Raw genomic sequence first — 22,239 nt, 5'->3', positions numbered from 1 at the left:
ATTTATGAATAAGCTTGACATTTATAAAGCCTGACAGGAAGGCCTGTGTGAAAATTTATAAAAATCACCCCCGTTATGATTTTTGTGGGTGGACTATACAAAAAAGACAGAAATTCTGAAGTTCACTTACAAATTGACATACCAATCACAACTTAACAGCATCTGCAGCCGATCACCAAGGCAAGACAGACAGCAGCATAACTGACCTCTCATTTTACAGCAAGGAAAAGCAGTACCAACATGTAGGGTAAGAGACTCTGTGAGATATGTTTGAGCTCTCATGCTGAAAGAAGATAAAAGTTCTTTATTTCTGGCATCTAAGCTTGGGGAGCTCTAACTGAAACATCATTTTGAAAGATTGAGAAATAGATCACAAACCTGAAAGATAGGGTTGCTTAGGTACAAATGATTTTTGCTTGATTACATTTGCAAGCAAAATAACAGCACAGAGATCAATGGACCAAAATAGATAGTTGATGTTTTAAAACTTTCCGTTCCACAGAAATGAAAACAATTATGTGGTAAATCAGCTGTGAAAAATACTATCAACAAACTGATAAATTAGGATCAAGAGAGGCTGCAAAATGTTTCTTCATGCTTGAATGCCATATTCTGACAATGGGAAAAAAGACTTTGCCACTTATGAAAACAAACCAAAAGGGATGGAAGCTTGAGTCAGGGGTGAAGAGAAAGGTCTCTATAAAAGCACTTTTAGTGGGACACTGGTAGGGAAAGAATTTGACACATATTATGGAAGCAAGTGCCATGTACTTCAGTGATTCTATGTGTGACTATTTCATAATATTTCTGCAAGTTTTACCACAATGGTGAAGCAATGATTAATCAGCAACAAGGTACAATTTAGCAAGAGCCACAATAAAGATTCTTGGTTATCTCTAAGGTGGAGGTTTAAATTGCTTTCTAATATCAGTTTAGTTCAGACAGGGTTAATCTAACAAAATGTTATGTTTCTTCCATGTAGTTCATCTTGTACTTATACACAGAACTGTTCCTGCTCTTGCTTTCTTTTTTCAAGGAGTTAAACACATTGGAGGGTCCAGTTCAGGATCATGGTCTGGTACTGAGGTCATAGTTTTGTACCATGACCCACAAATATTAAGTAGAAGAAGTAGATGCTTTTTGCAGTGTTTGGTTCTGTTATCTGGGATGTGTGCACATATACTGCGTTTGTGAACTTTGCCATTTAATCAGCTCTGAGCTTGATTCATAATCCACTGTGTAAAATACTTGTATTCTAAGGTCTTTGAAGAAGAGATTTGTTTCTGGAAACCTAAAATATATCCAGAGTTTGTGATATCATAGGAAAATTGAGTTGTTGGAGGCATTCATGAGACAGCGTGAACATAAAAATTATCTCTTCTTGTAAATATACACATATTTTAGCTACTTCCTATGCACCCTGAATCCTATGTGCTTCTTTCTTTTTTTCCTCACAGCATATTTTCTTGGCAGAGTTCTTAGCTGAGGTTATTGACAGAGAAGTTTAGTGCAAAAGTCAGCATCTAATAACTTGCTAAGACTTTACTGGAAAGCAGACTGAGGGATGTTTCCTCCACTTCAGGCTGTCAGACAGAGTAACAAGCATCCTGCAGTTTTGGAACTGCATCTTCTCTGTTTTTGTTGTATCTGTGCTGCTTAAAGAGATGGCTAAAAGAAAGAGGAAACTAACTGGGCTCCAAAAGAAACTGTGCTTCCAGCCTGGACCAGCCTGGGCAACCAAGGTTACAAGGAAATTTTTCCCAGCTTCAAGCCAGCTGTACACTGCAAGAACAGGAAAAAAGACATTACAGGACTTTCATAATTCTATTCTGCAATGACAGCACACCTTGCATGCTGCATTCACAGGGGTATATGTGCATCTAGGGATGTTGTGTCTCTGCAACATCCCCCACTTTACCTCTTCATCTGATAGTTAAAATCAGTCCTTAAGGGCTATTGGTTCAACTCATGAGAACTGCCCAGCAAAGTGGCTACCAGTGAATTCTCAATGTCTCAATAAAGACACCTAAACATTTTAGACTGAAAAGCCCATTATCTGCCATTATGCTGATTGTGCAAGCCTCTTTGTCCTCCTTCTCCTTTAATTTTGAAACTTTCAGTCAGAGGAAAAAGAAATCCTCTATGGGTGTCCTTTGTAGCCTTTGGGCTAAACTTCTCGGGTTTGTAAAAATAAGGAAATGTCTTAATTACAAGTGTTGATATGACAATACCGTCTTCTCCTCAAAATAAAAATAAGAGAACAGCAGATTATATGGCAATATTATGCCCACCTTCAACTCAGTGGAATGGCCTCCACCACAGGGGGCTATGTTATAAATCATTCACAAACCATGACTATATCCATGACTTTGTAATTTCATAGCTGTGGTTTCAGACATTTTGTTGCCATTTCTCTTCACATAGGTGCTCCTGGCCTTCTTTTCTATTTTGCTAAACTTTTTGCATTTGGGAATTAAACCTTTAATGACCTTCTTCATGAGGTTTTGGTTCTTGTTCCTTTATTAGTACTCTCAAATCCCAAATTTAATCTCTGAGTTAGTTCATTTCATTTGCAAGCACTGTAATCCCTTTTTTTTTTCTCTTCAGCCACATTCTCAGGCTTTTCACTTTTCTTCCCCTCTGTGTCGTTCTGTTCTCCCATGAGCTCTTTCTCAGGAGTTTATTATTTCAACAAAAACACTGTTTGGATGAATTCTGTCCCATCTGGATAGGGTTTTTGTACCTCAAAATGACATTTTACACCACAGAAGGAAAATCTTCCTTCTTTTTCTTTATATTAGCTCTCCAGTGAAGTCCCTATTCTGTCCTCTCCCTCCTTTGCTCTGAGTGAGTAATATAAAATACTGCAGAGGTTACTTTTACAAAAGTCACCCTTACCCTTTGTCCTACACCTTATATTAGTTCCTCTAATTTCTTGTCTGATTGCAGTCTGTTTCTGGTGACCTTGGTGCCTTGAAGTGTGCTGGCTTTTGTTTTTTTCATATTCCTTTCTTATATTGTGACTTAAGAGATTTTACTGCTGCATTTGTTTTACTGGACCACAGTTTTTTAACTCTGAAGATCCTTGGCAAAATACTATAGTTTTATAGGTCAGTACATCCTCCTAACCTGGAGGGAGCTCTGTACTTACAGCTGAATCTTCATCTGTGATTTCTCATGGTAAATTCATTACTCTTGCATAGGCAAGGTCAGTCAGTGTTGAACTGTGGAGTCCCTCTCATTCTGCAGCATCATTTAAGATCTCCCCACTGCAGCTTTGGTTAGTAAAGACCTCCGTACTGTCAGTATGTGCTCTTCTTCTACTATCCAAAGGCTCTGTATTGTCTTTCCACTACCCTCAGACACATTCCTAATTCCTATTTAATCCAGGAATAGAGTTTGGGAGTGAGTGCAGCAAAACCAGGGTAGAGCTGACAGTTATGGCACCCATAACAGCCACAGAGGGAATGAGGCATATCTAAGTGACTGATTGTTATACATAAAAAAATCTTCAGCAATCATAGATTATTTGTCTGCAATTCCACTCTCATTTTTCACTAGTTATTGTTAGTGTTGTTTGACATTCCATCTTCCAATTTGCTGCGGTAATGGACTCAAGGCTGACAAACAAAGTGATGAAATACTGCTTATCTCAGTTTTATTTCTTCTCTGAATAAAACCCTAGTGGACAAAAACATCTTGGATAGAAAACTACTCTCAGTACTGATGCAATTCATGATCATTCAGCATCTCAGCTCTACTGAGCTGATCCTACAGCCAAAGATTTTTTTCTATATTGCAGCAATATAACATTTGCTAATTGGCTCACTAATTGGTTGTATACCTTGCTTATTGTGTTGAAACAGGGTTTCCTACTCTCCCAAGTGTAGGAGATTGTTAGGTGTGTTCACATCTGAAAACCTGTGAATCAAAAAGGTATCTTTGTTTATTCATGCAAGTTTTTTGGTTCTGGGGACAGACTGGGGCTCAGCCAGGATCTCCTGATACTGTGCCCTGTCAGTATTTGTCCTGGGTTAAACTGGGATCTTCTCCATGTTACTGGGTGAGGATGGCCGAGTATCAAGTTCTGCTGCATAAACTGATGATGGAGATACTGATCTTTCTGTTGCATTACTGGGATGGGCAGAAATTCTAATTCTGGCTGAATGTTTGAATAGTGTAGTTCAAATACAACAAGACTTCATAATATTATGTTCTCTGGGAAGTTTTCTGAATTGTTATCAGTCAGAAGCTTTCTGCTGAAAAGGGTCCCCTTGTAAAAGAAAATCTCACAAGGTAGAGTGTGTATTCATTTAGTTGTCTTGTAAATAAACTGCCTTAAATTATAAATTATGGGCTTTTACTCTATATCTAGAATGTACCTAGCTGACTCCTTCTGCCATAAAACATCCATGGTGGCTGAGCACTGAATAATGGTGTACATATAATTTATGTTGGTACGTCTTGAGGATCACTTTTGCCTCAAATGATTAAGCTACAAGAAGCTGAATGCTTACAAACTTACTATGAAATGAGACAATTTAGCAGAAAATTAAAGAAATACCCTTCCAAACGTTTTGATTTTTGTTTCTTATTTCTGTTTCTGAGTGAATTATTTTTAGGTGATTGAATTTTTGTGAATTCCTGACCAATTTCATATGCCCTGTTTTGTGACTCCTTTGCCACGTGTAGATCAGTAGACATCAGCGGATTGTGGGAACACAGCCCCAACTTTGTTTCAAGAGGAGAAACTGTGCTATGTTGTAATGAAATGGATTCCCTGAGATGCAGGAAAGGAGTAACTTATGCTCCTTTGTCATTTTTCTATCTGTATCTCTCTGATGTATGCTTTAATTTTTTTATGTGCATCAGCAAAATTCAAGAATTATGAAGAGTTCTGTGACACTGACATGACTTCTGAAAAGTTGGACAAGGTAACTGGAAAGAATTTGTAATGAAAAGATTGTTTGTTCTTAATAGCTGGAGTGATTAGCATTTTTCTGTAATTTGTTGAATTTATGGATGATATGCCAGATATAGAAGTGTAATAGAAACATTGTACTTCAGAGGATGACTGCATATTTTTACTGCCTGTGTTTGATTGCAAATTTTCTGATGTGTTGAAATTTAAAAATTGTACAGTGCTTGGGCAAAAAACCAACTATATCAAGTTGAGAAAGGTTTCTGGAGAGTTTTTAATTTTTTTGAGGATTAGCATAGAGTTTGCTGACAGCATTTACAGCTGCTTTAACTCAATTGCAGTTGACACAATGTGTACATTTACACCAGACAGTCTCTGCATTGGCAAATCTTAAGAGATTTAAGATGCCTATTTTTATCCAGACAGAAATAGGCAGTGCAATTCTCTCCCCTTGTAATCATGTTATCATCTGGTGTCACCAACTGATATAAGATTTGCTTTAATGTCAAAATGATTGACATTGCACATTCTTAAAGTCTATTTTGTTTGTTCATTGTTACTTATAGCCAACTGTTAATTCTGACTACTCATTAAGGTACCATTAATTTTCATCTGCATTAAACATATTCTAAAAATTCCCAAGAAAATCTCCTGCAAGTTTGTTTGGGCTCTATTTGGGCATCATCTATTAGTAAAAACTCCGATGAAATTGATGAAAATATTGGCTACTTCAGCTCTATAAATTCAGCCATTGCCTTGCCAGAAGTGAGAAATGCTTAAAGCTTTTAGACATTAATTGATAAAATATGTCCTTAAGATGGAAATTGAGTCTCTGCAGGCTCCCAGCTTCTTGCCAGTACAAAACCTCCTCTGTATTTAACAGGACATTGCCTGCTTGAGGGCTGCTCTCAGTGTGACAGCTCAGGAAGGAAAGAGCTGAGATACACAGAGCCTGCCCCAGTGTTTCTGACCAAATTCCACGAGAGCTGAAGGACTGTGGGCAGGGGGGAAAAGGCTCAGCTCACCGCTGGACACAAGTCCTGCCTCACTGGAGCAGCCTCTGATACAGTTGATGCTGTCTACCATTTGTTATGGAGAGCCTTCCACTTGTGGAATGCCACAAATGAACTGGGAGAGCTGCATGGGGAGTGGGCAGAAAAGGGATGGCTTGGTGCAGGAATGATGTCAAAGTTCCAAACATCCTCAAAAATATGGATGTGGTAAGAAAGGTGGGAGGAGGGGAAAAACTAAATGTGAAACAAAAAATATAGGTACATGTAAGATTGCAAAGAGGGCTTTCTCCAGTTTGATAAGTTCCACAGAGGAAAATGAACAATAACAGCAGTAATAGTAATAGTAATAATAGTAATAATAGTAATAATAGTAATAATAATATAGTGATTGCATGAGTAAACATTTGGAAAAAAGAGAAAAAAAGAAGTTTTACTTAGTCACTTAGACCCCTAGACAGGTGTCAGACACACTCACAGCCCTTTTGTTCTCCCTGAATATAAACAACCCAGTACTTATAGTACACAATAAAGTGTGCTCTGCAGCCTTACTCTCAATGACAGCTGTGCTATTCTGGCTCCAAAGGCACTGTGCCTACTGGAAACAAAATACTGCTGGAGGCTGAGGGGAGAGGCATCATCATATCACTTACTCAGCCCCATGGCACAAAACATGCCTTAAAGGATGATAAGGAAAAGTTAATTCTCCACTAAATTTTCAAATCAAGAGCTACAAGCTGAATTTTTGATAGCAAATCTATCTTTACTTTATAATTTTATCTACACATGGAACAAGTTTGGAGCTGTTTCAATCACTTATTTTTACATTTGTGATGTTAAGACCCCAAAATCTAAAAAGAAAACATTAGTTTGGAAGTAAGACTCTAGTCTGTTTTTTCTAAACTTAGGAACTTTTAGTACCTGCTTTACAGCTTTAATTAAGAGCAACTAACCTCCACAAACACTGCTTCACCTAAAAAGGGAAGTTAATTAGTGGTTGGGAGAGAGTTGAAGGGAAAATCTAAGGATCCAATTTACCTTGAATCTGTTGTAGTTTTAAACCCAGATTGAGATCAAACACCACACAGCCTCTCACTCAACCTCTCCCTCTTTCCCCCTACCGGTGGAATGGGGAGGAAAATTGAAATAAAATTTATATGTTGAGAAAAAAACTGATTAATAATTGAAAACACAGTGCAATACAATAATAACAATGGTAAATAACAGTTATAATGAAAAGGAAAAATGCAGAATGCAATTTCTCACCATCCATTGCCTGCTGCCAGACCCTTCTCCCCACACCCAGATTGGCCCCCTCTGGGTAACTCCCCCAGTTTGTGTACTGGGCATGGCATTCTGGGGTGTGGTATATCCCTTTGGTCAGTTTGGGTCACCTGTCCCAGCTCTGCTCCCTCCCAGTTTCTTTCATGAACCTCCTCACTAGCAGAGCAGGAACAAGGGATAAAAAGTCCTTGACTTAGGATAAACACACTTTAGCAAAAAACCAAAACATCAGTGTGATATCAACACCACTCTCATTCCAGATCCAAAACACAGCACTGTAACAGCTGCTGGGAAGAAATGAACACTGCCTGAGCTGAAACCAGGATAGAATCACACCTGTTCTTTCACAGTTATAAATCCAAACTCCCCCAGCTTGAACAAACTCTGATCCAGACTTTGAGTCTTGTGAAAGGATCATCTCTAATGCCCTTAGAAATCAGTGTATTTGTTCTTGCTTTTGGAAGGGAATTCTTGGGCTTTAACTGCAAGATGATTTATTTTAAATCTAGCTACTCATGTTCAAATCCTGTTTATTTCTCAATCCCTGCAAAATTCCTTGAGTTCAAAACTATGAGGGAGGTTCCCACAGACCCTGAGATTCTTAAAATAAAATGTTTAAATTTTCCATCTTGTTTCTGATTCCTTCAATTAAACTGCATTCATTGCCGCTTGGCAAACTTAATTGCATGCTTCAAAAAGAGAAGAAACAAAAATCAGAATAATGCAGAAAGATGAGATTTTTTAAATTATATCTCTCAGAGAAAAAAAAAAAGACCATAAGAAATGGAAAGCCAAGAAGACATAATTTTGATTGTAGGTTTATCTTGCTATATTTTGGTGAGAAAATGAGGCCTTGTTAACTGTGCTGAAAGCAAAATATTTGAAGGGAAGCTGGTTTGTCATTTAAATTTTATTTTATGAAACTAAGAAAAATGCAAAATGGGATGAATACTTATCAATCCCTTTCCTGACTGTGTTTTTTCACTTGCAAGAATGGAATTTACCTAATAAATTTGGAGCCAATTCAAAATGAAAGAAGTTGTTTCTTGTATTCATATGTAAGACATCTAATAATTTGGTTGCTCATTCCTAGTAAAAATCAGGGGACAGCAATCACATATCTTGCTATTACACATGCATGATTTACCTTAGGAAAGATAAGAGTGGGTGGGAGTTATTTTTATCTTCACATGGCAACAAAACCCCTTTCACCCACGCTGCCAATGCAATTTACAGAGGGTTAAAGGGATTTTGATTCTTTGGGCAGGGAGGGGAGTCAGTAAGGCAGAAATTCTTGAGAGGTGAAGTGATCTTACTTCTAATCAGAAGAATTTAGACTGTCCAGACTCTATAACAGAACCAGCTAGAGAATTTTTTGCTATCTGTGAAGAACATTAGAAGAAGGGTATGAACTTGAAATGTGCACAGAGGAATCTTACAACTGCCTTTGTACTGTGTGGTACTGGGTGTGGCCTAATGATTGCTCTGGAATGGTTGTTACAGCCAACACTTGTCAGAGTAGGAGTTGTGGCTCTCTCATCTTGACTCCAGCTGCATGGGGAGGAAGGAAAATAGGTCAGCTAAAGACAGCTCAGATGTGTGTGATATGTTCAAAAGGGTGACAGCATCCTTCTGAGAGCACCCTTTTTATTACCTGATATGCTTTTTCTGGACTCTTAAAATAATTTAGCTTGGAAGAGATCTCTGCAGATCCTCCAGCTTCACCTCTCACTCAAAGAAGGATCAACTGCACAGTGGAAATTGAAGAGGTCCTTTCCAGTATGTAAAGGATTTAAAGTACTGCTGGAAGTCTGAGTTGTTTGCTTTGTTTTCCAATAATAATGCAGCCCTTTGGGATTATTTTATTGAATTATGAGGTGCTGTTAGTAAGAGAGATGCTCAGCATTTACATATCTTGGGTATGGACATCTGAAAATCCTGTATAGCACTTTAGGGAAAGCTTCTGTTTTGACCCAGATGACACAATAATAGAGATGTAAAGGTAAGGGCAACAGCATAACCTTTATTTTTTGGCAAGATGAGGAGGCACATATTGACTGTTTTTCAAAATATCATCTTAGGTTCCAAGGTTTTAATCAAGTCAAATGCACAGCACAAACCCTACATTCAGGGACTCTGAATTCTGGTTTGCTAGGAGTTGCACATACAGGAAAATGAAAAATACACACACAATGGACTGGAGTCCTTCATTTTAGAACTTTGCTTTCAGGTAGGCTTGAATTCCAGTTTTAGAGAAGGATGAGAAAGTGCTTTGTATGCTAGTGATTCAGTTTACACTGTTAACACCTGAATTCAAAGAAATTACAAAATGCAGTGCTTAAAAACATCACTTCAACACTTATTTTAGCCATAGATACTCACAGAATGTCTAACTGACCTGACACGGGTGTAAAGGCCCGAGCACATGTGCTTGTAAGGAGGAAGGGGAAGCAACCCGGTCTAAGTGAAGTAAGAGAGAGACAAACCTGCAGTCCTCAGTCCTTACATCTGAATGGACACTGACATCCAGCACCTGAACCCTTCTTTAACCAACACAGGACATCCAAGGTTTGTTACAGCTTGAAGTGCTTTGAATCCAAGCAATTGGTACAACCACTGGTGTCTGCTTGACACCCAGCATTGACCTTTTCCACCCTGCTGTGCTTTATCTGTCCAAGACATCAATCTTTGTTTAACAGATGCTGCTCGCAAACTTTATGTCTTCATGGCCAACGTGCAGTGCCCTCCTGGCCCTGAGCTGCTGGCACATTTCTCTCCATGGCTGGATTCTCCCCCATTTGACAGCAGCAGAGGGGACCTGTCTGGAGAGAAGAGAGGCTGGTGGCCTGTGTGGACAATGGCAGAGTGTCCCAGCTAAGAACAAGTTGATCTCCAGACCTGAATGACCCATATAGGCAAATACTTTGTGTGAAGACACTCCAAAACACAAGCTGATGTAATCCTGCATGTTTGGTTTTCTTCTGGATAACATTAAAGTAATGGAGAGAACTACTGTGTAACAGAAAACACATGATGTTTTCTTCTTTTCCCAAAAATGCATCATTTAACTTCCTTAAAGGAATCTAGAATTACTTTCCCTGAAACATACTCACTGAAGCACATCTATTTCTTTTGGTTTGCTTAACACATTCTGAGAGAAATACAATTAAATTTCATGAATAAGATCCTTCCACTTGCATGCATGCCTTGATTCAAAAATTCAGAGTTAGTGAGCAGCTGTAATAGAAACAGTAGTCTTTATAGGGAGCTGCACAATATATAGTAACTTTCTAACTTGTTTAAAAAGAAGGGTTATATTTTTCATTCCAGTGTCAACCTTGCTTTCTGCATTATAGCTCTAATACACAGGACGAAAAATTTTATTATGCAAATAATTGCATGATGATTTATCGTACAAAGTATCTGTTGTCTCCATAAAGAAGAATTGAATCAAACAGGATCACAAGCCTCCTGTTATTCTTTACCATAAATGTGGCACTAATTTGTCCTCCACTTGCCCTCAGTGCTGATTGTAAAGGGTAGCCTGTGCCATATTACTGTGGTAATAAGTCATGAATATATCTGTGAAATGGCTAAAGCTGTGCCACTTGATGGGAAAGGAGAGAGGCCAGACACCAAGACAGCTGTGGGACATTCCTAGTGCTGTGCACAGGCCAGACCCCAAGACACAGCAGGAAGGGTGATGGTCACATGTGAGGGAAAACTGAAATTTTTACTTGTGGGAAAATGTTTCCAAATCTGGAAGAACTTGGGAAGGCAGAGGTTTGTGTTTGGCATAGACAAATCTGTAGGTCATAGGCATGTTGATGTTCTTCAGGCATTCCTCTCCTTTTCCATTTTTCATTGCATCTCTCTCTTTGCTATCTTTCTGCTTAAACATCTACATATGTCAGAGACATCTTGAAGGTTAAAGCAGTCCATGGTGTATTTATTCCACCTGCCCAGTACTACTTGATATGTAAGATTTTCTGCCTCCAACCCTGAAGTTTTTCCCCACCAAATAACCCAGGGAGTAAGTGGACTCAGGGTATCTGAGCAGGAAACTAAACAAAAGATTTTGACTAAAAGACTTTGAAACAATCAAACAGAACTAACTACTATTCACTTATCTTCCTTCCTATTTGAACCCTGCAACCTTTTCAAGGTCTGATTTAATTGCTGTAAAGTAAATATAAGAGACAAGGGCAGAAATACCAAAATTAGTGCAGAATGTAGTCTTATAAGCATAACAGCAACCCAAAATTGGAAGCATTGTGTAGGATTATTAACCCCAAATTTCTGTTTTGAAGAATGCACAACAAGTTCAATCCTTATGTGGCCTAGTCACTTAAGAGTTGGACTTGATGACCCTTGTGGGTCCCTTCCATCTCCCTTCCTTCTGTCCTCAAGACTCTCATATAAGCTTGTAAGACCATTTTTTAAATTTTTGCCATGCAACACTAGTGAGATCAATGGCATAAATAACCCAAAATTTTCTGTGGGACTTTGGTTTTTATTAAAAACAAGGTTAATTACAGTGATGAGTTTCTAATATGTTGCTGTATATCTCAATTTACAATGTCAAGGTCTGGGGCTCTACTGGTCACTTTAATTTCATCTTCAAATCTGCAGCATCAGATTTGATTGACTCATTAGAGGTTTAGGAGTAGGTGTTTGTTTGTGTAGGTTTTTATTTATTTTCCAAACTTCAGCAGATCCAAACTCTATGACCAGCAGCTCTCACACAAGAAATTGTTGATTCATTTGGAGCTGCAACCCTTGGATGTGGTGGGTGGGGAAGAGCAGGGACTCAGCTCTCGCAATTTTATGGTTCTTTAGTATTTCTAATTATAATTAATATATATATATTTGTTTCAGTTACTCCACTCTGAAGCAATCAAATGCAGAATGTGATCCATGAACATCGATATAAGTTGGACTATAAATAGTTCACCTTAAGCAAGTGCAAGAAACTGCACTTGTAGGTAGTGACAGTCTCTTGCTCTGTTCTGGATGATGGAAATCCCAGCTGGCAAATTTTTACATCTTATATACTGACTGTGTATATATGTGTGTGTAGGTCCTGTTAAATAGACAATTTACATATTATTTCCTCTGCTTAGGGACCTACCTTGCTCCATGTGCTTTACAAAGAATTTGCACTGCTACCTTTGGTCACAGTGACATTAGACACCTTCAAAGGTCTGCAAGGGGAAGTGTGAATAATTCTCATTATGTCTGAGGGAGTGATTGGGAGAGATTTGTTCTGCATTATACATAATGCCAGATGATCAATGCTACCACTGTCCTCCAGCAAAGACAGAGCATGGGAGTAAGAACCAAAGTGTCCAACTTTATTCCAGCTCAAAGCACCTGGGAGCTGTGAATCTGCTCTTCTCACTTCTCCAACAACATCACGAGACTGACCTTTTGTATATCAGGTTGTTAATCATAGAATTGTTTAAGTTATAAAAGACTTTAAAAATCTTCAAGTCCTACCATTAACTCAGCACTGTTAAGACCATCACTAAACGTCCTCTGGAGCCACATCTACACCTTCACATCTTTTAAATACTTCTAGGGATGGTCCTTGGAGCAGTCTGTTCCAGTGCTCAAAAATCCTTGTGGTGAAGATTATTTCCCCAATATCCAATACAAACTGCAGTTCTGCTGACACCCCTTCTTTCTTCTTTCTCCAAGAACTGAAAATTCAATCATTTCATGATATCTTTGCTCGAGACAGAGTCCAACCATTGCATCACCCACCAATCCTCCTGTGTTCACAAACAGCTGGTCCAGAGGGGCATAGCCACGAGTTTTCTCCCTTGCCAACTATGTCAGGAAGTTCTCTTCCACACATTCCAGGAACCTCCTGGACTGTTTGCTCCCTCCTATGTTGTGTTTCCAGCAGACCTCTGGCAAGCTGAAGTCCCCCATGAGAACAAGGGACAGAGACTCTGAGGCTTCTCCCAGCTGCTTATAGAATATTTCATCTACCTCTTTGTTCTGGTTAGGTGGGCTATGGCAGAACCCCACTGTGATATCTGCCTTGTGATCATCACCATCAGGCTCTAGACAGTCAAAACAGCCCCTAATATACAGGGCAAACCCATCACTCTCCTTCTTTGCCTGTCCAGTCTGAAGAGTTTATAGCTACCCATTGCACCAGTCGTGTGAGTAATCCCAGCACATTTCCGTGATGTCAGCTGTGTCAGTTTTCCTGCTCACAATGGCTTCCAGCCCTCCTGTTTGTTGCCTGTGCTGTAGGCATAGTGCAGTTGGGCTATCAAGGACAGCACCTTTTTGTGGGGAGTGGCCCTAATTTGTATGTGACCATTCTCAGTTGCTTCACTGTTTTCTAACATTGATTACCTCACATCTTAAGAAATGAAAGGCTGATCTTGGTTGACTCTGGGGTTATTTTTTTTAGCTTTGCATTTTCTATCTTTCCTGCCTGACCCTGAGGTCTAGAAATTTTCTCTTTTTTAAGAGAAAAAAAAAATCTTATTTTGTCACAGGATGCTGGGAGCTGGAGTTTGTGGAAAAATACTGGTGCACTGGTGACATAATCAGAAAACTCAACAGAGCTTTCAGCAGTGTGGAATTTCTCTCAGCTCTGAGCAGGAATACCCAACTTTTCTAAGCTTGAAACCACACACCTGGGGCATTCTTCAGGTGTCTGCAGCACAAGGGCTGGAGCCCAGGTGTCAGCCCCTCCTCCAAGTTGCAGTTGCAATTAGGGAAAGCATGGGCTGTGGGATGGAACCCACCTGGAGAGAAAGGTACCACTGCTGTACCCTTTCCACATTCATTTGCACAGCTGCTGAGGGCCAGTGATAGCGTGGTCCACTGGTCAGAGGCATTACCCAATGGCAGAAGGTTGTATGCTATGAAACAAGAAGTTATTAATTATAAACCTTGCTGTTGGTTAACCCGGACAGGCAGCTAAGAACCACAGAGCTGTTCACTCCCTGCTGCCAAACCAAAGTCCCCCCCAGGAGGGAGGAGAGAGAAAAGGAAACACAAGAAAACTTGTGGGTAAAGGTAGAAAAACCCAAACCCCAAACAAACAAGCAAAAAACAAATTTAAAAAGAAGAAATGGAAAAAAAACAAACAAAAGAAGTAAAGGAATGCCTAGAAGAAAGTGAAGAAAAAATGCCTAGGAAACTCCTGAGCAAAACACAAGTAACATCCCTAAACCTCATGGAATCTGCCTGGTTATGTCCCCTCCCAACCTATTGTGCAGCCCCAATCTATTCACCAAGGGTGAGGAGCAGAGTAAGGCCCTGTTCAGCAACAGGTAAAACACAGGTCTGTTACTGGCATTGTTTTGGTCATAAATCTAAATCACATAAAAGCTTCTATGAAGAAAATTGACTCCAACCTAGTTAGGACCAGTATAATCCCCTGTCTTTGAAAAGAAAAAGATTAATCCAGGACTGCTGTTAGGGAATGCTAGCAATGATTTCAATAGAATTTAGTACCTTCTACTTATTCTTTTCCATTTGTATAGCTCCTCTGAGCTGCAGGAAAGGATTTGAATAAAAGAAAAGGCAAAGTAAACACTCATCCTCCTGGGACAAAATGTTCCTGCTGGTTTCCTACAATGTTACTTCAAAGCAAGAATATCGGGAACAGCTACAGCACTGAGTATGATGAACCATGAGTGTACTTAATGTTATTCAACAGAAAATGTGTCAGGAGAAAGTAATCCAGGAATATCAGTCACTGTTGTGCTGGAATGATGAGTCAGACGGGTGCTCAGTGCAATACATTGCTCTCTGAACTTGCAGGGAGGCTGAAAGAAGTGCATGTGTCTCTCCTTGCTCTGCTTGCAGCCATGATTAAACATGAGCTGGTGCTGTGTTTTTCGGTATCATTGGGTCATATTTCCCTGGAAATCCAGAGTCTTTGGTAGTGATGTTTGAATTTGGAGGAACACCTGCACTTCCCTTTACTTGCCAAGTTAAGCATTGCATTTGCAGAGTCTTATCTTGATCTTTACTCAAGACAAGGCTTCCTGTTTTAATTGTGTGGGGTTTTCTTCAGCAAGTCAATTCCCAGGATCATTTTTTAAGCTGCTATTGAGCAGTTTTAAAGGACACAAACGCAGGTGCAGGAAATATGTGAACAGTGTTTTGGATTTTATAAATGTGTGCTGAGCACATTTGTATGTAGGATGTGGGGCAATACTCACCATGGACCTCACACAAACTGATGACCCATGATCACAGAATCACAGAATATGCCAAGCTGGAAGGGACCACAAGGATCAGTGAGTCCAACTCCTGGCCTGACACAGGACCACCACGAGTCATACCCCGTGCCTGAGAACATTGTCCAAATGCTCCTTGTCAGGCTTGGTGCTGTCACCACTTCCCTGGGGAGCCTGGGTGCCCAGCCAACCTCTGCGTGAAGAAACTTTTTCTGATATTCACCCCAAACCTCCCCTGGAAGGAGGCACAACTTTAGAGCATTCCCAGTCACAGGACTCACCCCTGCAGGTCTCACTTCTGCCCATGGTGTGAGATTGCTGTGAGCGGGACAACATCTCCAGCTCCTCTTGTTTGTTCCTTGCACTGCCTCATTAGTGTAGAAACATTTCAGGAGTGGTACTTTGTAGCCAAGATCTCTTAGAGCCAATTGAGGGATCTCAGTAGTTCTCATTTCCTCAAATTCTGGCACACCATCTCAGCACTCATCATGGCGAGCCTGCTGTTTTCCCTTTCCCTCTTCCAAGCTAGTTTAAAGCTCTATCAATGATACCTGCTAGCCTCTGTGCTAGACCTTTTTCCTTTCTAAGACAGCAAATCCCATCAGGTGTCAGTAGGCATCTGATGCAGTATCTACATCTAGTAGTGTTGAGTAGATCCTCCCATGGTTAGCAGCCCCAAAATTTTTCCACTGTCACCAACCTTGGAGCCATTAACCTATTTCTATAAATATCTTTTTTTTTTTTACCAGAAGAATTGAGGAAATCACTACCTGTGCTCCTGATCCCTCTACTAATCACCCCAGGGCCCTGAAGTCTCTTTTGATTGTCCTTGGACTTCGCTTTATTGTTTTGTTGCTGCCAGTTTGAGCACCTAATAGCAGATAGTAGTCAGAGAGCCTTACTAGTATGGAGAGTTTTCCAGTATGTCCCTTATCCATGCCCTTGGGGGACAGAAGACTATTCTGTGAGTGGGATCCAGTCTGTGCGTTGGATCCTCTGCTCCCCTTAGAAGGGAGTCTCCTATTACAGCTTTTCCTCTTAACAAAGGAGGTTTTGATGGGAGGTACAGGTGGTGTTGCTTTAAGGGGCTCCACTATCCCAGAAGACCTTCACCCATCTCATTAGTTGTCTGGCCTTCTGGTTACAGAGCCTCACACCTGCTGCAGAAGGTACCAGTCCTACTTGTCAGATTCTGAGAGGGAGGAGGAGGAATCTTCTTCCTGTATGTTCAGTGACCTGCTTCCAGCCTTTGTCTTTGAGAGACCCTTGGCTAACAGCCCTTTGGCTAATTACCCTGCAGGGTTCTGAGACCACAATGAAGAACCTACAGACATTTTTCTGTATGGCATTTTTTGAATTTCACTCTTTTTTATAACAATAAGCACAGATAAAAATAGCAATTATACCACAGAGAAGCCTGTGTTTAGCTTGTGTCCTCAAAAGGAGCAAACCTGATTGAGGAGACTGAATTCCCCATAAGTGTCAGGAAACTGCACTGACTGCATTTACACACACCTGGGGCTCTGCCCCATTCTTTATAGACTACAAACTCACAGCTAGGGACACTCACCAGAAACTGCCTCTTCAAGGATCTTCTTCTCACAACAAAGAGAGAGATTGTATTTATTGCTTTTCTTGGAGGAAAATGGTTCCCCTTATATATACAGTAAGGGATTTCTATACCTTTCTCTCTAAAGATCACAGACAACTTTTATGGTACTTAAAAGTCTTTCCTTTAGTAAACCACTCCAGAATTATTAAAGCCTCCAAGGGCTCTCATAGCAAGATTTCTCTTACCACACAGGCAGTATGGGAGGTGCCAGATGCAGATGTAGAAGTTGCAGAGAAGAATGAGTGTTTAGTACAGAAGGTAGAAAAAGACAGTGATGAGAATAAATGAAAATAAGTTTGTCTCAACAAACATTTGTCAGGGAGCCTAATTTCTGTGGTATGGACTGAAATTGCTGCTGACATTTTCTGTAATGAAGTTTCTTCTGATTTGCTCAAAGTCTCCATCTGCACTCTGACTCATCCACTTTATTCCTGGACTGGGCATGTAAGACAGACCTCCAGATCCACAGGACCCTGGCATCCTTCTGCAAAATGCTCCACCTAGGAGAGGCTGAGGCAGATGGGTACATACAGCCCTGGGGCTGTCCATTTGCCACCATATAAAATAAGGCCTTGACTGAGAAAAATCAGCTTTGTACCCAGATCCTTCCTTCTGCCTTTTTTCTTTTTCTAATATGAAGGGTTCCTTAAACTTCATTCTGAATGCTTAAAAGAGTACTTGTGTCTCTTTCTCTCTCTTTTTTTTTTTTCTTTTTTTTTCCTGGCTGGATTTTAAAGCAAGACAGGTTAGCATAGCTCTATTGAAATCAGAGGATCCCAATTTATTCCAAATGATGCAGATCTGCGATTTAAAATACATACTCAGAATTAAAGAGTCCTGTGAAGAAAGTAGCTGTGGGTAATGAGGCAAGGATTTCAGCTAGAGATTTCAGTAATGTATTTATGAACCTTAGAGCCACATTTCTCATAGCTAGGGAAATAATATCTCTTCTGTTGCTTGTTTAATAAAATTATTCTCTGTTTCAGGAGAATTAGCAAGTCACAGTGCATTTAGAAACTGCTGCATTGGTGTTTTGCAAAGTTGAAAAAGGATAACACATTTGACACATTTAGTGATCCAAAATGTGTGTTATGTTTGTCTTTGGAAAATATTCTATTACCTGTCCTTCTCTGCAGACAATCATTGGCCCGTCAGTGTGAATAATTTGTTTTGCTCTGGAAAATTTCAGCCCCTGCTAGGATTGACTAAGAGGAATTGTTTTTTCAGCAATAATCTCTGTTGATATCTTGTGTATTAAGCAATAAGCGGCTGTTGAAATTGATTAATCGTTGAAGTGGAGATGAGATTTTAAGGCAATTTCAAATTCTGTTCATTGCACTCATATTTTTTTATTAAATATCCCCTTGTTGTGCTGTTAGGTACAAGATGAATAGAACTTTTTTTCATAAGGCTTCTCAGTGTCATACATTACCTTCTAAACATTTGGGATGTTTGAAAATCCCAGATATCAGCAGCTCTATTTCCAAGCCTTCACCAAGGAAGGAGAAAAGGATAACTTTGTCTTTTAAAACATATTTGTCTGTGCTTTCTTGTGTGACAGCAGACTCTTTTTTCCACTTTGATATAGATAAGACAAGGAGAATCACCAGAGCAGGTCTGACCCAAGGTTGATGAAGACCAGTCTTCTGCAGCTGGCAGTAGACAGCACCAGCTGCTTCAAAAGAGCAGACAAGAAGTTTTATAGCTAGTGGCAATTTGAAAATTAACCTTTGAGAAATTTTCTACCAGGTTCCATGGGTGGAAAATTCATTTGTGCCTGGAGGCAAGAAGGTTTGCAGGTCTTGCTTTTCGTTTTTCCCCCTCTTTTTTTTCCTTTCTCTTTAGGGTTTGCTCCTATTATTCTGTCCATTCTTGATACTTGTACATAATCTTGGATTCTTTTGATTGCTGTGAAGCTCTTGGCCATGGCGGTATACAGTGCCAAAGACAGGTGAATTGAAATTGTGTGGAACACTGTGTCCTTGTATCAGTACAAAATATGTCACCTTCCAGTCTCATTGTGTTTCTAACAGTTTGTGTTATTTGTGCCTGGCTAGTTGCAAGCTTCAGACCACAGTGGTTTGTTGTTTACTTAGTGTTATCCCTGTCCCCTTTTTAGCTCTTGTGTCCTTCAAGTGCAAGTCCTTCAAAGAAGGTTGGTCTTACACAGATTTTATACAGCACCAGTTCCCTGTGAACATCAGCTATTGGCAAAAAAAGATAAGCATCAAAGTGTAGGGAAACTGAACATTATTAACATATTCTGATTCTTATTTGGCTAAATGTGAGTAGGAAACAAAAAAAAAAAAAAACACCAGGCAAAATCAACACATCTGCAAATGAAGTGTGATAATGATGTCACTTGCTCACAGTGGATACCAAGGGACAAGGTCTTCTATCCACCAGAGACTTGAGGTACCTGGAGGAGTTGTGAGGCTGGAGTATTTTGATGGCCATGTGCCTTGTTTCAGGCCTCTGCTTCCCACTTTGCTGGGGTGTCTCGGTTCTAGAAGACAGGTGTCTGCTAGGGAGAGTAGGAGCCTCCCTTGGGATGAAAGAATGTAGACCCCCTCCCTCCGAATTATTATAATTTTGAAATCAAGGTGCTTTCAGGCAGAGATCTGGGGATAGGAATAACAGTTCTTTACTAGTATAACCAGGCAAACAAACAAACAATAACTACAGCAATAACAAGAACACAGAACCAGGGACCCCGTGACAGCTTTCTCGGCTGAGATGGGATGGAGGAGAGGTTTTGTTTTCACAAACCCCTCGGGCAGTCAGTCCCGGTGCTCCTGCAGGGCTGTGAGGAACACTCAGCTGGAACAGCAGGGATGAGCTGAGATCCTGGGCCGGTGGATGAGGTGTATCAGCAGGGATGAGCTGAGATCCTGGGCTGGTGGATGAGGTGTATCAGCAGGGATGAGCTGAGATCCTGGGCCGGTGGATGAGGTGTATCAGCAGCTCCGCGGCGGTGGCTGGCACTGCCACACGTCCCGGCAGGACAGGGGGTGCGAGGCCACCAACCAAGAGGGAAGAAGGAGAAGAAGCAGCAGCTCCATCTGGGTGATGGCGAAATTCCCTTCTCTCCACCGCAGCAGCTCCGCGACCCAAAAAACGAATGTCTTTCCCCGAAGCCGAAGAAAGCCAGCTAAAAACTGTCCCCACCCTCCTTTCCTGCCCCTTCCCCCCACCCTGGGTCCGGCCACTCTTTGTCCTTTGTTGAGCACACACTAAATACCCACAGTTAGGTTGTCTCCGCAGCTAATGGGTAAAAATTCCACGGGCAGGCCAGAACAACAAAAAAAAAAACAACAAAAAAAAGGACACCTAACCCTCGACATGGGGTTTCTTATCTGTAATGTGAATGATCATGAAAATGATGGCATTTCTCACTCTGTGAGAGTGTTGCATGCTGTCAGAGTCTTTCCACTGAGTCTCCTGGAGCTGCTCCTGCTTGCACTATGCAAGGTGAGAATGGGGCACAGCAGTCATGTGTTGGCTGGGGAACATGAGCTATTTCCCTGCTGCTCCTTCTGGCTGATCTCTGAACTGTCCAAATTTAAAGACTAAGAACACCTAAACTTGACATCGATTTATGCTTTCTCTCAGAGTCTTTCTGAAGAATTTGACTTAAAGGGAACAGGTTCCACGTTAAGAAAAAACGGAGTTTACCTTTATTATGTTTTTGTAGGAGATGAGGTAGGTTTGCAGCAGAGACTGCATAGAAAAGTGTGGAATTCTTTTGTTTTTGTTTAACTCCTGATTGGCAGGAGTGGGGCTGGAAAGGTCTACTGAGAGAGATGGAAAAGTTCAAGCTCAACATTAAGTGAAGGATTTTACTCTTCTCGTTTGCCACTTCTCTTTGTGAAGAGCTACTTTTGACTGTTACATGGTGCTGTCTTCAGAAGGTGTTTTATGGAAAATCTAGAGTGGATGGAGCAAGCTATGGGTGATAAAGGCCAACCTTTAAACCTGATGGAAACTTAAATTCATATAGTGTGGCCATTATAAACTCAGTGCTCAACTCTATGCATCTGAAAGGATATCTGACTGCCTCAACAGTTCAGGGAACGAACCTGGATCCTAAAGTAACTTCTTTTTTATGCAGAGATTCCTCATAGCAACTTTTACAGCTTGTCAGTGTGTTTAGTTTTGCTGCACTCCTAATTCTTGTGTGAATGTGGCTTGCACAATAAATAAGTATAATGTCTGTCTGTGTTTGTGGAGGGGAGGGATTTGGGTCTCATCGTACTTGTGAATTTGTGTGTGAGATTATAGAGTCAGGGTAGTCATGTTCTAGCTGATTTTTAAAGCCAGGTCTCAGGCTCTATTAAAATTCAAGGTAAATCAATGTTAGACTTTTCACTACAAGCAATCCAATGTGATGTAAAGTAGGGGCAGAGTCCTGTAGAAATGGAGCAACTGAGATTATTTTCATTCATTATTGGCAGCATGACAGTGATTTATAACAGCTGAAATCAGACTGGGTGATACACCTTGCAGAAACATGACATTTCTGGATTCAAAATGTGGTGGAGGAATTTTTTTGCATTTGTGCCATACTTTCCTGATTTCTGAGTGCTACTTTGTCAAACAATAGCCATTTCAGTGCTGGTTTATCAAGTCTTCATGGATTTGTGCTAATCAGTATTTGTCAGAAAGCAATGTATTTCTTTTCAGCCCAGGAAAATTATTCAATTGAAAAAAAAAAAAAAATCACTCCATTGCCATATTTTATCTGCATGATTATATATCATCAGTGCACAGCAGTGGTATCTCAGGAGACCTCCAATGCAGAACCTGTGCAGAACCTGTAAGAAAAAAATATGAGAGCTAATTTTTCTTGTAAGTTACTCTTAGTTTTTTTCCTATTTCCATTCTCTGATGAGGGCAGCAGCCTTTCTCTCCACATGCCTGTGGGCTTTATGTGTGCTGGTCTTGGTGCAGGTTCCTGTGCTACAAGGCACTTTCTGTTCAGGAAGAGACTTGTGCAAACCTTGGACACCAGTCAGCCCTTCCAGCTCTTCACCAAAATAGAAATTACAGATGGCAGCACAAGGAAGCATAGGTGGGGCCAGCACTCACAAAGAGAGGGGAAATATTTTGCTGGCTATCATGAACATTTTCAACTTTTTGTATGATGACAGAGTTCTGCCCTCCAAATCTGCCCTTGAATGATTCAAGAAACAGGAG

General features: G+C 40.4%; 1 long non-coding RNA gene across 1 annotated transcript in view; it reads right to left on the bottom strand.

Annotated features, from left to right (window-relative positions):
* Positions 1 to 7,263, bottom strand: part of LOC148185011 (uncharacterized) — a 28,319-nt gene extending 21,056 nt beyond the window's left edge. Inside the window, exon 1 of the long non-coding RNA XR_015774007.1 lies at positions 7,198 to 7,263. This is a non-coding gene — a long non-coding RNA (uncharacterized LOC148185011). The remainder of the gene's footprint in view (positions 1 to 7,197) is intronic.
* Positions 7,264 to 22,239: the final 14,976 nt, after the last annotated feature.

Source organism: Pseudopodoces humilis, chromosome 1, assembly GCF_049639895.1.
Source record: "Pseudopodoces humilis isolate 2021_Gansu_Grassland_sample_001 chromosome 1, ASM4963989v1, whole genome shotgun sequence".
Lineage (NCBI taxonomy): Eukaryota > Metazoa > Chordata > Aves > Passeriformes > Paridae > Pseudopodoces > Pseudopodoces humilis.
This window is presented reverse-complemented; position numbering and strand designations above follow the sequence as displayed.